The 16253-nt window shown below is 40.8% G+C and overlaps 1 protein-coding gene and 1 pseudogene across 2 annotated transcripts in view; both read left to right on the forward strand.

Moving 5' to 3' along the window:
* The window catches only part of FHIP1A (FHF complex subunit HOOK interacting protein 1A), a 265000-nt gene that overhangs the window by 134606 nt on the left and 114141 nt on the right, over window positions 1-16253 (forward strand). The gene's annotated exons all lie outside the window — the stretch shown is intronic.
* LOC703571 (small ribosomal subunit protein mS22 pseudogene) lies at window positions 14736-15857 on the forward strand (annotated as a pseudogene).

Here is a 16253-nt window from a genome sequence, read left to right on the forward strand (position 1 = left end):
CAAGTTATGGCGGAACTGTGTATCTGGCTGGCTCAGTGGCATGCACACTGGGGTCAGGCGGATGTGAGACCATAGAATATGACAGGTTCTATGACGAACTAGAGCATGAATGTTATATTCAAAGGTCTCCAAATGAAATAAAACATAAACCTCTGGGCTGGATTCAGTATTCTGGCTGCCAATTTGTAATGGTTTTACATAGGTATGGAGCAGTGTCTTTAGGTGAGGTTGGAAGGGAGAATATAAATTTGCAAATCTCTTTGTCAATTTTCTTGTAAGTGCGCTGCTCAAGGCCAATATTTTTTCTACCAGCCTATTAGGGATTATTGTCCAGTGTAAACATTGCAAATTAAACTCTGGGGATGACCTTAGGCTATATAGATAGCAGTATATGCTTCCTTTTTCAAAAACAATGACTCTGTAGCACTTCTCCCACAAAGGATATGGCAGAAAGCCACAGATATTCCCTCTCTGAGAGACTTAACTGATACTTTCTTTAAGCAAGAATAACCTTGATTAAAGTTACTGTTTTAAGTTAGAGGCTAGCTTTTGAGAATACAACTGACTTCTTTTTATAGTACGGTAGATGTGGCCAGGTGCAGTGGCTCACGCCTGTAATCCCAGCACTTTGGGAGGCCAAGGTGGGTGGATTATCTGAGGTCGGGAGTTCAAGACTGGCCTGGCCAACATGGTGAAAATAAAAAATTAGCCGGGCATGATGGTGGGTGCCTGTAATCCCAGCTACTAGGAAGGCTGGGGTGGGAGAAAAGGTTGAACCTGGGAGGTGGAGGTTGCAGTGAGCTGAGATCGCACCATTGCACTCCAGCCTGGGCAACAGAGGGAGACTCTGTCTCAAAAAAAAAAAAAAAAAAATACACTGGACGTTCTCTTAACCAATCTATGTGATTCCCCGGTTTACTAGTGCTTTCCATTCTCTCTGGAAAGTATATTGACTCATGCCTACTCCCTGCTGAGTGCCCTTTCTGGTAGGCTATTTCTGGTGTGTGCTCAAGGTTCCAAACTTTTCCTCCCAGTGTTGAGTTGTGTGCATTTTTATGGTAATTATATAGTTTCATTAAATAACATGTATACTGATGAAATATGTGTGTGAAAAGGAAATTGTTTATTTTGATGAAGTTGAATTCTTTGGAAAGACTAAAGGCAAATTGCCATAAGATATTGGTGTCAAATTGGATGTGGAAGAGAGAACTCTAAATGATTGGGAAAGATGTTTAAAATATGGAAAGATTCTACGCTGAGTTGATTCATACTGACGTTTTTCTCAACTTCAAGTAACCTAAATGGGAAGTTAGGTTTATGTAAGAAAGACAACTTTGAACTTCAATCACTAGACCTGTACTTAAAGAAATAGCCTTGGCCTATGTGAAAATGTTGGCAAATAAATTTGCTTTTTTAAGTTTCATAATTAAATATTTAAAGTAGGAACATATGTGTCATTTTAAAAAACTCATTATGTACCTTAAATGGTATTTTCTCTTAAGCTACAAGCCATCATCCCAATTTCAATAGGATTTCTGTAGTTCCATCCCACAGAGCTGTATTGCTAATAAAATAGAGTAGCTGACCAAGACTAGCCTGCAGCCAACTTAGGAAGAGGATCTCTTGTTAGAGAAAACAGTGCTTTCAAAAGCAGAGTATCCAGAAATACCTTAAAAATTTTTTTTAAGTTTGATCCTTTCATTTTATACCTTAGTTCTACCTAGTTTTAGCTTTTCAAATACTTAAATATAAGTAAGTATACATCTCATAGAATGGTAAAATCGACATTTTATCTTCCTGTGAAAAATTTCTCATTAAATGGTGCTTATTCAATATAAAGTGATTCGGTTTTAGGCCCAGAGGTGTTCAGAATACTCTACAGCAGTAAAATTGGGTGTAATAAACTATCCTGACTTCAGACATGTCAGACATGAACGGATAGTTTTTTTATATAAGATCCTAGCGGTAAAAATAAGTTTAGAAAATAAAAAATATTAACAGTCAGCTTATGTGGCCAAATCTTTGCTCTGCTCCCGTTGTATTTTCTGGGTGTGTTTTGCTTTCCTGAGTCAGGCAGGCCGCTTTGCTGCTTAGGTTATTCCCAGACTTCTCAGGGCTCCAGAAGCATGAACGTCTTTGGCTTCCCGGCCCAATGTTCCCCCCAGGCAGTGATGTTGAAGGTAGAACAGACAAGACAATTTGGATAAACAACTACATAAAAATTTTCCTTATCTTGACTTTGGCTCCAGTCCATGAGTGAGACACAGTAGAATAATATTCTTGTGCTTTTTAAGTATGTACGTACCCACTAAAGCTAACCAGTGAGTCATCAGCAGACTACTTGATGAAGCTAGAGTTGTTACTTTTCTCTAGGGTGTTCATCTCTTCCCACTGAGGATTTTTTTAAGATATGCTACACTGGTTTTTAGATCCTCTCTCGCATTAGTAACAAAAAGACTAGTTAGAGATCATTATTTGTTACCTGTGATGGTAAGTACCCAGGAATATTTGTTGAATGAATGAGTTGGTTTGCCAATCTCAACAGACTTATATTTGCTAATAACCCTGAGTGAAGAGGGACATTATTAGTTAGGTTAATAAAGCATTAAGTTGAGAGTGGGAATGTTAATGCAGGCATAACGTAGTAAAATTGCCTGGCCTAAGCTGGTAATTGGAGTTTAGCCACTGCATATACATTTTTACAGTCCTTTATGTTTCTTTCTTTTCCATCAAAAGAGCTCATTCTTTTGAGACTCATGTCTGTGTCATCAACATCCAATAATATTCATTAAGCTCCTGCATGCTGAGTACTGCTGGGTTTCATCCCTTTTAATGAGTGTGAACGTTTAGGTTGAAGGATAGGCTTTTATGCAATACTGCTTTGTCCTGGAAGGAGAAATCTGTGAGTACACATAATTTTGGCACACTGTTTTCCTCAGTTCAGTGAGCTAATTAGATCAATCACATATTTTTGTTGGCAAGCTCTGGCTGCCTCTCTAAAACAAGGGGTAAATCAGCTTGCCTTTATGCTGGGAGATGTTATCAGACCTGGGCTCTGTTGGTAGTAGCCATCAGTGGGTTCTTTTATCTTGATTTTGTAAAAAGTTGCTCCTTTACACAGTAGATGTTTATGCTCCATGATTCCTTGCTGATTACTTTTGTCACTTACTAGCGTATGCCTTTTCAGTCACCAAGCATTGCTTATACAGAGTACAATTGAGACAGCCAAGTAAAAAGGTATCCCCGGAGAATCTCTGACTGGCCTGTGCACTGGAAGGATGGGGTGGAGCCTTGGGAAGTTCACACCATTTGCATTTGGTCGGTGGGGGGGGGTGGGGGGGTGGGGTGGGGGGAAGCCTGGCCTCTCCTTTCCTGTGAAAAGGAACCTATCTCACTTTGTTGAGAGGTTTTCTTTTTTTTCTTTTTTGCCCAATAAATTCTGTTCTCCTTCACCCTTCAAAGTATATGTGTGGCTAACTTTTCCTGGTTGTGTGACAAGAACCCAGTTTTTTCTACAACACAGTATTGTGTGTGTGGTGCTTTGTTTTGTGCTGCTCTTGGTTAGGTTTTTAAACAATGCTTTAAAAATAAGTAATTGCACAAAACAACATTTAAGGAAATCAAAATACAAGGAAACATGTTTTTGTTCAGTCCTTGGTGAGATGTGACTTGTCCCCTCCACATCCCCCCTCTTTTTTTATTCCCAGTTTTAAGTATTTGTAAGCTCTCTTAATTTTCCTTTCAAAGTGGTTTTGATTTGTCCAGCTCTTTGCTATCACCTGGCTTAGTCCCTCATCACCGTACTACCTGCTTTGCCTGCAGTATTTTCTCTCTCTCTCAACGGCCTCTTTTGCCTCATGCCAACTTATCCCATGTTTATCTGCCAGACTGATTTCCTTACATCCCTCTTTTGTTCTATAGTGACTTTGCTCAGAATTCTTTATGAGCTCCCATTTGCCTCATGAACTAGGCCCTGACTCCCTTGCCTGGCTGTCATTACTCGATTCCATGCACTCTGTCAGTGGCAGTTCCTGCTCCTCAAAAGGCAGTTGTCTGCCCAGGGGCAGTATTGTTTTCCGCTCCCTACAGCATGGCACCATGGTTAAGAGCATGGGCACTGGAGCAGATTTGCTTGCGATCAAATGCTAGTTCAGCCACTTATCTTAGGAAGCCAACCTCTCTGTGCCTTAGATTTCTCATCTATAAATTGGGCATAATGCTAGTCCATCCTTCATATACTTCTGAGGTGTGAGTTGTGTAATGTATCTGACACATACTAAGAATTTAGCAGAAGGGTGAACTACTGTTGTTATTATGTTGCCTAAAATGCCCTTCTAATAATTATGCTAGCACTTATGTATTGCTACTATGTGTCAGATAGGCACTGTCCTGAAACTCTTTCCTATATGAATTTGTTTAGCTCTTACAGTAACTCCATGAGGAAAGAACTGGTACCCCATTTTTTTTTTTTTTTTTTGAGATGGAGTCTCGCTGTGTCACCCAGGCTGGAGTGCAGTGGCCGGATCTCTGCTCACTGCAAGCTCTGCCTCCCGGGTTTACACCATTCTCCTGCCTCAGCCTCCCGAGTAGCTGGGACTACAGGCGCCCACCACCTCGCCTGGCTAGTTTTTTGTATTTTTTAGTAGAGACGGGGTTTCACCATGTTAGCCAGGATGGTCTCGATCTCCTGACCTCGTGATCCGCCCATCTCAGCCTCCCAAAGTGCTGGGATTACAGGCTTGAGCCACCGCGCCCGGCCAAGTTACCCCAATTTATAGATGAGAAAACTGAGGCACAGAGTTGGAGTGACTTGCCTAACCTCATCCAGCAGGTGTGGCAGCGCTAAGATTTGAACCTAGGAAATCCAGCTCTAGAGTCTGTGCTCTTAAGCACTGTACTATAAACCTAAATTCTCCTTGTGTGATAAACATCCTGTCAAGTGAACCCCCTCCAAAACTCTATGCTTAGCTCCCCCTCAGCCCATAGTGATGGCTCCCTGAACTCCTAATGCATTTAATAGGCATAAAAAAGCTAAAGCCTTCATTGTTTTGTATCCTGCAGTCCTGTATATATATGAAAAAATTCTTTAATTATAATTATTGCATGCTATAATAGAGAATTTGGAATATGGAGACACCAAAGAATAAAATACAATACACCTGGAGATAACTACTATTCACAGATTATCTGTGTTCCTAAACTTATTTGTAAATATCATACATATATCTTTCATAATATAGGGCATTATACATATACACACTATATATAATTATGGTCATGCCATGTATATAATTTTGCATCTTGCATTTTTTGCATAATATTATAGTGTGAGCATTTGCCTGTTGTTAAATATTCTAAGTCACCATTATAATGAATACAAACAATTTAATTTGTTATTTAGTCTGTAGTGGACATATTGTTTCCTTCCAATTTTTTATAACTACAAACATTTCTACAACTAAATGGATCAAAGATTGTGGCTTCAAAAAGACTTCTGGTATGTTTGCAAAATTGCCTTTCAACAGATTGTATCTATTTATTACTTCTTCGGTAGTGGAAAACTCTAGGGTGTTTCAAGGCACCCATTGTGAAAATTTTGATGCGTCTTTACTAATGTGATAGATGATCTAGGGCAAGTGTCATGGCTCAAATTGCACTGAACCAAAGTGCTTAGGTAATAAGCACATGGTACTCCATGAGTACTCATTTAGTTAATTTCCAATAGTGATGTGGTGGGATTTGTAGAATTCTAAGATTTAGAAACTGGAGGAGATGGGACAAAATCATTTACTAAAGCTCCATATTTTGAAGATAAAGTGAGACACGGAGTGGTGAAGTAACTGTCCAAGTTTGTATAGCTGGTTGGGAGCAGAGTAAGTATTATGTTTCTAGTTTTCAAGCTCTGATTGTTTTCACTATGCCACATTGTTTTTCACTTACCTTAACCCATTCACCCCGGTCTGGCCTCACTTACAGTGAGACATAGCTGCCCAAACTGGAGGTGCAGCTTATGACCATATATCAAAAAAATCAATGTTTTCAACACTTTGGGTCTAAGATACAGGGATTCTGATTAACCTCACCAAACAGTCCAACTTTGTCATTATTTAATTTCTCCTTTTCCTGCTTAGAGCTTCCCAGGTGCCAGTGTTTAAGATCAAATGGAGGGAATGTGAAGATGGGGACCTGAAATATGGCCTGTCCCTCACAGACTGAGACCTTAGACCCTGTGATGCTGTTTAGTGCTTTGTACTTGGAAATAGGATTCTTAGGGCTTATGGGTTTAAGTGGTAGTTGCAATGCCTGGCTGTGTGGCCTTTCCCCTCTACTACCATGGTATTGAGAAAAGGAAATCAATGGAAGCTGGCTCAGCTTGACTTAATCTTGCACCTGGAACCAGTTCTCTGAGCTGTCATCTTAATACAGCCCTGCTCTGCAGGTTCAGAGGTGTGGAAGTTGGGAGGTTGAGTCCAGGAGTTTGAGACCAGCCTGGGTAACATAGGGAGATGCCGTATCTATAAAAAATACAAAATTAGCCAGGTGTGGTAGTGTGCAACTGTAAAGCTACTTGGAGAGGCTGAGGTGGGAGGACCACTTGAGCCCTGGAGGGCAAAGCTGCAGTGAGCTGTGATCGTGCCACTGCACTCCAGCCTGGCCAACACAGTTGGACTCTGTCTAAAAACAAGAAGTGTGGAAATCCTCACTGCCCTCACTATTTTTGCTTTTCCCCAAAGACCAGTTGGTTTCCCAGAAAGGTCTGGGTAGCATGCATTAATATTTCTATGTATTGATAATGTGGAATGAAAAGTAAAGGCAATGACTTTTTACAGTTTAATCTTTTTTTGATATTGTGGTAATTAAGCCATAGAAAGGTTAGTAGTTTTGAGGCAGAACATACAAGTTAAATTCATACCCACCCACATTGCTAATAAGATTTACTAACATTTCCAAGGCAAGATATTTCCTTATCCTTCTTAGTTTTCAGAATAACCTACCTATATCGCTCCTCCTGCCCTTAACAAAGAACAGAGGATGTAACTAGTTGATTATAAGAATTATTTTGAATTAAAATTTCCCTATTAAAAAAATTGAAAAAGAAACCTGCTTTGAAAAATGTCTCACCTTCAGGGAAAGGTGAATGCCTGAATGCTGTTATGCTGTTTATTATGCTTTTGGATGAGAAACTTTATTCACTCAACAAATATTTCTTAAGGGCCTAAGTGATGGTTAATTATAAGTGTCAACTTGACTGGATTAAGAGATATCTAGATAGTTAGTGAAGTGTCACTTCTGGGTGTGTCTGTGCGGTGTTCCCAGAGATCAGTGTGTGGGTAGGTGGACAGACCAGTGGGGTAGATCCGCCCTGAGTGTGGATATGGAACATCCAATCTGCCTGGAGGCCCAGATAGACAGAAAAGGCAGAGAAAAGGTGATTTCCTCTCTCTCTCTCTCTCTCTCTCCTCTCTCTCCCTCTCTCCTGAAGCTGAGACACTCTTCTTTTCCTGCCCTTTGGCATCAAACTCCAGGCTCTCCAGCCTTTGGACTCCAGTATTTATACCAGCAGCCCCCACTACCCCACTCTCAGGTTCTCAGGCCTTTGGCCTTAGACTAAGAATTAACATGGGCTTTCCTGGTTGTGAGGCTTTCGGACTTGGACTGAGCCACACTACTGGCATCCAGTGTCTCCAGTTTGCAGATGGGTTCCTGTGGGACTTCTTGGCCTCCATAATTGCGTGAGCTAGTTCCCCTAGTACGTACGCTCTTGTCTATCTGTCTGTCTGGAGAACTCTGACTGATACAGACTATTATGTGATACTTATTGTGTAAGGCATTGGGGATGTAGCAGTGAACAAAATGTAGACCTTGCTTTCATGGAGTTTGTAGTCTTGAGGAACAAAAAGGCAAGTTCTTCTGGGAATTCTTCCTAGAAGTGGAGACATCTAGGCTGAGACCTGAGGAGTGAGAAATCTCAGTTACCCAGGACTGAAGAATATGCCTACCGTGATTGGATCTGGAAATGGGAAAGTGGGGATTCAGTATTTGACTTGACTGTTAATGTGGATGTACACATGCAACATGTTAAAGAAGGAGAACCATGAGAATATTTAGGTTTAATAACAGAGTCTTTATCTCAAAAAATGTTTTCTGCTACTTTAGAGCCTAAATTTTGTTTCTTCAGTTGGGCTGGCCTAACAGGTAGGGATAGATTGAAGTTCTCAAGTTCCAATCACAAAGACATTCTCTTTGGTCCCCACTTCATCAGTTCCAGCAGCACCCGCCACCCCCTGCCTTGCTACTTGTTCCTTAGTTTGAAAACTGCACGGCAGTTTTTTCTCTAGGTTAGCAGTTCTGATTAGAGTGGATTACTGCTACTCGGAAACCAGGAGAGAATAGTGTGACATGCTTTTGTGCAGTGGTACCCTTGATTGGCTGTATCTTGTCCCCTGAAGAGTTGTCATAAAGGACTGTAGGCCATCAATTGTTACTGTATGTGTGAGCAGTGGCAGAAGTACCTGCAGATACAGTGCTGGTGATATGTTAGAAAGAAGGTATGTCTGAAACAGTCAAGACACACTTCTCTATTTTAGTGTGTAAATGGTTGCTGCAAGAGAAAAGCCACCCTGCAGAGAGGCCATAGGCTCACAGAAAGGTAAGGCTTAAGCTATAAGATCATCTAGTCTAATGTTCTTAGAAGTTTCTTTTTTTTTTTTTAATCTTAAATCCCATAATCTCAATTATAACCTGTTGTACTCCTCCCCAAAGAACAATAACAGCTTGAAAGGCATGTTGAAAAGTTGTAATGGGTAAGGGAAGAACTTTCTTAAACACTCTTTTCTTCCCCCCAACAAAACCTTCTGTAGAAATTCAGAATATAAATTTGATAAAACGCAGTGAATTGACACCTTAGAGAGTTTTAATATTCACCATTTAAAAAAATATGTGAAGCACCGCTCCTCTCCAAAGCTCTTGGATTCTGGTAGGCACAGATGGAAAAATAGCTCATAGTAATGGCTCACTTTTATCAGTACTTGCAGTGAGAAAGGCTCAGTGCTGGGCTGGGCGCAGTGGCTCATGCATGTAATCTCAGCACTTTTGGAGGCTGAGGCGGGTGGATCACCTGAGTTCAGGAGTTCGAGACCAGCCTGGCCAACATGGTGAAACCCCGTCTCTACTAAAAACATAAAAATTAGCCGGGCATGGTGGCGGGTGCTTGTAATCCCAGCTACTCAGGAGGCTTAGGCAGGAGAATCACTTGAACCTGGAAGGTAGAGGTTGCCGTGAGCCTAAATCACACCAATGCACTCCAGCTTGGGCCACAGAGCGAGACTCCCTCTCAAAAGAAAAAAAAAAAAAAAAAAGATTGTACTGAGCACTTACCCACAGTGTCACATTTAATCTCCCCTGCAGTCCCATGAGGTAGGCACCATTATCATCACCTCTATTTTACAGATGAGGCATTAAGCTTAGAGTGGTTTAATGTCCTGCTGAAGGTTACATGGCTAGTAAGTGCTAGAACTTGTGCTTGAATCTGGGTCTCCATAACTAACCATTCAATGCCTTTAATTAATAATCTAGTGGACTCTTATAACTAGATGCCACAAGTTCATGCCAGCACCAGCACTGGGACCCAGGAATTCATACCCCTGGTCTAGTGTTCTTTGTGCTACACCAAAATAGATAACTGCTTTGGAAATATCAGAGTAATATTTAATAAGTGAGCTAGTTCCATGGAAACAGTTTTATCAGAGGCCTTTGAACCAGAGTGACTCCATTTTGAATAGGGGCTGGGTAAAATAAGGCTGAGACCTGCTGGGCTGCATTTCTAGTAAGTTAGGCATTGTAAGTCACAGGATAAGATAGGAGGTCAGCACAAGTTATAGGTTATAAAGACCTTGCTGATAAAACAGTTTGAGGTGAAAAAGCCAGCTAAAACCCACCAAAACCAAGATGGCAATGAAAGTGACCTCTGATTGTCCTCACTGCTACAGTCCCATCAGCACCATGACAGTTTACAAATGACATGGCAATGTCAGAAAGTTACCCTATATGGACGGGCACAGTGGCTCATGCCTGTAATCTGAGCACTTTGGGAGGCTGAGCCAGATAGATCACCTGAGGTCTGGAGTTCGAGACCAGCCTGGCCAACATGGCACCACCCTGTCTCTACTAAAAATGCAAAAATTAGCCAGGTGTGGTGGTGCATACCCGTAATCCCAACTACTTGGTATTAGAAATGCAAAGTGCTTGTTCCCCAGTGCCATAAAGAAATAGCACTCGAACATAAATTTAATTTTCTCAGCAGGGCAACTTTTACTTTCTGCAGAAAGGGTGCCCCTCACAGATGGAACAATGGTGAGAGCACACCTGGACAGGGGAGGGGCAGGAGTTCTTATTCCTGATGCAGGTATTCCATACTGCTGTGTCGTTCCCCTATTGGCTAGGGTTGGACTGCACAGTCTAAAGTAATTATGATTGGCTATTTTAAAGAGGGCAGGGGCATGAGCCAGAGTGGTGGGGTGAATAGTTTGGCAGGAAGGACGGTTAGGAACAGGTAACTAAAGGTGACTTAGGTCCGAGCAGGTGATCAGGATGAGTTAGGACAGAGCAGGTGACCAGGGGAACAGATGTGAACTACTGATTTGGACTGGTGGGAAAGTATTTACTGAAACTAGAAGGAAGTGGGCGAGAGAACCAGGAAGCTAAACTTTAAAATGGAGAATCAAAGAATAAGAGAGCTGAACATACTGACATACTGATTCTTTGAAGAGAAACTTGGGGTTCACTATATTTAACATTGGGAGGCTGAGGCTGGAGAATTGCTTGAACTTGGGAGGTGGAGATTGCAGTGAGCCAAGATCATACCACTGTACTCCAGCTTGGGTGACAGAGCGAGACTCTGTCTCAAAAAGAAAAAAAAAAAAAAAAAAGTTACCCTATATGGTCTGAAAAGGGGAGGAACCCTCAGCTCTGGGAATTGCCTATGCCTTTCCCAGGAAACTCATGAATAATCCACCTTTTGTTTAGTATATAATCAAAAAATAAGCATAAAAATGGTCAATCAGCCACCCTCAGGGCTGCTCTGCCTATGGAGTAGCCATTCTTTATTCCTTTACTTTTTTAATAAACTTACTTTCACTTTACTCTATGGACTCACCTTGAATTCTTGCACGAGATCCAAGAGCCCTCTTTTGGGGTCTGGATCGGGATCCCTTTCTGGTAAGTTTCCTTAAAAAAAAATGTAGTATGGGACACATGTTCTTTTTTTAATGTGGCTTAAAAAAGACTAGCCTGTAGTCTTTGAAAGAGAGATGAGTATGTGTTAAAGTAAAGGGGAAAATCTCTCCTTCCTTCTCTTTTCTCCCTTACTCTCTACTTTTGGAATCAGAAGATTTAGACTTGAAAAATCTTTAAATAGGGTTTGTTTTTGAAAGAACAAGTGAGTGACAGGATTATTTTTCTTGTTCTCCAGGTTGTTGGTATTTATTTGTTTGCCTGTTTATATTTTTAAGTTTTTTATTTTTAATTTTTGTGGGTACATAGTAGGTGTATGCATTTATGGGACACATGAGCTGTTTTGATACAGGCATGCAATATAAAATAATCACATAATAGATATTGGGGTATCCATCCCTCAAGCATTCATCCTTCATGTTACAAACAATCCAATTGTACTCTGATTTTAAAATGCATAATTAAGTTATTATTGACTGTAATCACCCTGCTATGCTATCGAAGAGTAGGTCTTATTCATTCTTTCTATTTTTTGTACCCATTAGCCATCCCCACCTCCCCCTGAAAACCTATGTGTGTATTTTTAAATTAGCCAAATTATCTAGTAGCCTCACATGAAGGGTAAATAGTTTTAAAATGGTAATGTAAGTACGTAGAGTAAAAGCTAGTTTTTGTGTTCATTCTTAAGATTGGTTTCGGGTCATTTAGAACTATTAAAGGTGGAATATTAGAAAATATTGATTGAACTTACTGAAGCAGCTTTGGTGTGTTTTCATTAGTTTGTCTAGCAAAGTAATATTCTTTACTGGTTTTTGAAGGCTTGTACCATTTACAAGATTTCTGAATTTAAAAAACTAATATTTTCCCTCTCTCTAAGTGTCTTTAATAACCTTAGATATGTAGTTTCTTAGTTGATGGATACTGATGGTTCTAGTTGCTTGACATCCTGGGATGCAGAGACTCTGAGGTGGAGATTTACGTGCAGGAGTTTGTTAGGATACATTCTCTGAATCAGCACCTGTGGGGGAGAGAAGCAGGACTGTGCAGAGGATGATGATGGACTGCCATCAAGTCCTTTCTAAGGCCTAGGCTGACCCTACAGGAAACTCTGAAGCTGGGTTGACCCCCTCAGGATTGTCCTGAGTTGGGGTTGGGGGCAACATCCTCCTTTAGTCATGGATATGAACTGCCCTTAAGGGGGAGGGCTCAATCATGGGCAAAGCAGCCCTCTTTGGCAGAGGGAAACTTCTGGAGAGGGCTGACAGCCAACAGCACTCTTAGCAGCTGGGAGAATAAATTTTTTGGTCCTGGAGGGATTTAGGGGGACCTGAGAGCATCCATTACAGTGCTATTAATGCTTGAAATTTAGTAAAAGGGTAGGGGAAGTGGACAAAAGGTCATCAGATAATCTCTGTGTGATGAACATAGTGTTAAGGTAGATAGGTAATTGTGCAAGTATAACTAAGATTCAATGCCATCCCCATCAAGATACCAATGACTTTCTTCACAGAATAGGAAAAAACTACTTTAAAGTTCATATGGAACCAAAAAAGAGCCTGCATTGCCAAGACTATCCTAAGCAAAAAGAACAAAGCTGGAGGCATCATGCTACGTGACTTCAAACTATACTACAAGGCTACAGTAACCAAAACAGCATGGGACTGGTACCAAAACAGACATATAGACCAATGGAACAGAACAGAGGCCTCAGAAATAACACCATACATCTACAACCATCTGATCTTTGACAAAGCTGACAAACACAAGAAATGGGAAAGGATTCCCTATTTAATAAATGGTGCTGGGAAAACTGGCTAGCCATATGTAGAAAGCTGAAACTGGATCCCTTCGTTACGCCTTATACAAAAATTAATTCAAGATGGATTAAAGACTGAAATGTTAGACCTAAAACCATAAAAACCCTAGAAGAAAACCTAGGCAATACCATTTAGGACATAGGCATGGGCAAGGACTTCATGGCTAAAACGCCAAAAGCAATGGCAACAAAAGCCAAAATAGACAAATGGGATCTAATTAAACTAAAGAGCTTCTGCACAGCAAAAGAAACTACCATCAGCGTGAACAGGCAACCTACAGAATGGAAGAAAATTTTTGCAATCTACTCATCTGACAAAGGGCTAATATCCAGAATCTACAAAGAACTTAAACAAATTTACAAGAAAAAATCAAACAACCCCATCAAAAAGTGGGCAAAGGATATGAACAGATACTTTTCAAAAGAAGACATTTATGCAGCCAACAGACACATGAAAAAGTACTCATCATCACTGGTCATCAGAAATGGAAATCAAAACCACAGTGAGATACCATCTCACACTAGTTAGAATGGCAATCATTAAAAAGTCAGGAAACAACAGATGCTGGAGAGGATGTGGAGTAATAGGAATGCTTTTATTTTTTTATTTTTTTAAGTTTTTATTATTATTATACTTTTAAGTTCTAGGGTACATGTGCATAATGTGCAGGTTTGTTACATATGTATACTTGTGCCATGTTGGTGTGCTGCACCCATCAACTCGTCAGCACCCATCAACTCATCATTTACATCAGGTATAACTCCCAGTGCAATCCCTCTCCACTCCCCCCTCCCCATGATAGGCCCTGGTGTGTGATGTTCCCCTTCCTGAGTCCAAGTGATCTCATTGTTCAGTTCCCACTTATGAGTGAGAACATGCGGTGTTTGGTTTTCTGTTCTTGTGATAGTTTGCTGAGAATGATGGTTTCCAGCTGTATCCATGTCCCTACAAAGGACACAAACTCATCCTTTTTTATGGCTGCATAGTATTCCATGGTGTATATGTGCCACCTTTTCTTAATCCAGTCTGTCACTGATGGACATTTGGGTTGATTCCAAGTCTTTGCTATTGTGAATAGTGCCGCAATAAACATACGTGTGCATGTGTCTTTATAGCAGCATGATTTATAATCCTTTGGGTATACACCCAGTAATGGGATGGCTGGGTCATATGGTACATCTACTTCTAGATCCTTGAGGAATCGTCATACTGTTTTCCATAATGGTTGAACTAGTTTACAATCCCACCAACAGTGTAAAAGTGTTCCTATTTCTCCACATCCTCTCCAGCACCTGTTGTTTCCTGACTTTTTAATGATCGCCATTCTAACTGGTGTGAGATGGTATCTCATTGTGGTTTTGATTTGCATTTCTCTGATGGCCAGTGATGATGAGCATTTTTTCATGTGTCTGTTGGCTGTATGAATGCTTTTACACCGTTGGTGGGAGTGTACACTGGTTCAACCATTGTGAAAGACAGTGTGGCGATTCCTCAAGTATCTAGAACTAGAAGTACCATTTGACCCAGCGATCCCATTACTGGCTATATACCCAAAGGATTATAAATCATGCTACTATAAAGACACATGCACCCGTATGTTTATTGTGGCACTATTCGCAAGAGCAAAGACTTGGAACCAACCCAAATGTCCATCAATGATAGACTGGATTAAGAAAATGTGGCACTGATAATCATGGCGCCCCTCAGAACCACTGTGTCGCTGTGGAGCCTCCTGAGGGGTTCTGCAGGTGTGGAAAGGGTCTGTTTCTGGGCTTGAATCCAGCCCTGGCATGGTGGCCTGCTCCAACCGCTACCTTGCTCTTTCGAGGTGGGGCTGCCACGCTGCCGGTCAGCTCCGAGGCCACAGAATCTGGTAGCCCAGAGACCAAGAAACCTACATTTATGGATGAAGAAGTTCAAAGCATACTCATGAAAATGACAGGCTTGAACTTGCAGAAGACTTTTAAACCAGCTGTACAAGAACTGAAGCCACCAACCTATAAGCTAATAACTCAGGCACAATTGGAAGAGGCTACAAAACAGGTAGTTGAGGCAGCTAAAGTACGATTAAAAATGCCACCGGTTCTAGAAGAGCGAGTACCAATAAATGATGTGTTAGCTGGAGATACGATTTTGGAAGGAACAGAAACAACCAAATATATGTTTACTGATATATCATATAGCATACCACACCGGGAGCGTTTTATTGTCATTAGAGAACCAAGTGGCACACTACGCAAAGCCTCTTGGGAAGAACGGGACTGGATGATGCAAGTTTATTTCCCAAAAGAAGGTCGTAAAATTTTGACACCAATTATTTTCAAGGAAGAAAATCTTAGGACCATGTATAGCAAGGACAGGCATGCTGATGTCCTCAATCTCTGCTTTGCCCAGTTTGAGCCAGATTCCGCTGAGTATATCCAGGTTCATCACAAGACCTATGGAAGATACAGATAAACACGGAAAATATGACCTTTTACGTTCAACAAGATACTTTGGTGGAATGGTGTGGTATTTTGTAAATAATAAAAAGATTGATGGTTTGCTGATTGACCAGATTCAGAGAGATTTAATCGATGACGCAACCAGCTTGGTCCAGCTGTATCACATACTCCATCCAGACGGCCTGTCGGCTTGAGAGGACAAGGATCAGGCTGCTGAGGGAATAAATTTAATCAAGGTCTTTGCAAAAACAGAAGCACAGAAGGGAGCCTATGTAGAACTAACACTGCAAACTTATCAAGAAGCACTCAGTCGCCATTCTGCAGCTTCCTAAAAATATTTTCAAAATACATTTATTTTACTAAATACTGACTACATTTCTCTGTTAATATTGAGCTAAACGTTAAAAAATGACCAGATTAAAAGGTATCAATTTATAGTTCTCCCTACAAAGCAAAAATTGTTACCCTATTCACTTTTCTAGGCTACAAGGATATTTGAGTGCCTGGTTATGAATTTCTTGAATCATGTTAGATGAGCGTAGAGTTAAAAAGTATGGTTTTTTTGTGTGTGTTACCAAATAAGGTAAACGGTAATTTAGACAGACCCCAGCTTAATGAGGTCAGAGGAACAGAGGTTTCACATCCTGACTCCAGAAATGGGTAGCTGCTAGATAAAATTGGAGCAAGACCTGTGGAATGATGCAATGAGGTCAAGAAAAAGAGTTTAGAGAATTACAGCATGGATGTTCAGCTCTAAGAA

The sequence above is a fragment of the Macaca mulatta genome, chromosome 5, assembly GCF_049350105.2.
Source record: "Macaca mulatta isolate MMU2019108-1 chromosome 5, T2T-MMU8v2.0, whole genome shotgun sequence".
NCBI lineage: Eukaryota > Metazoa > Chordata > Mammalia > Primates > Cercopithecidae > Macaca > Macaca mulatta.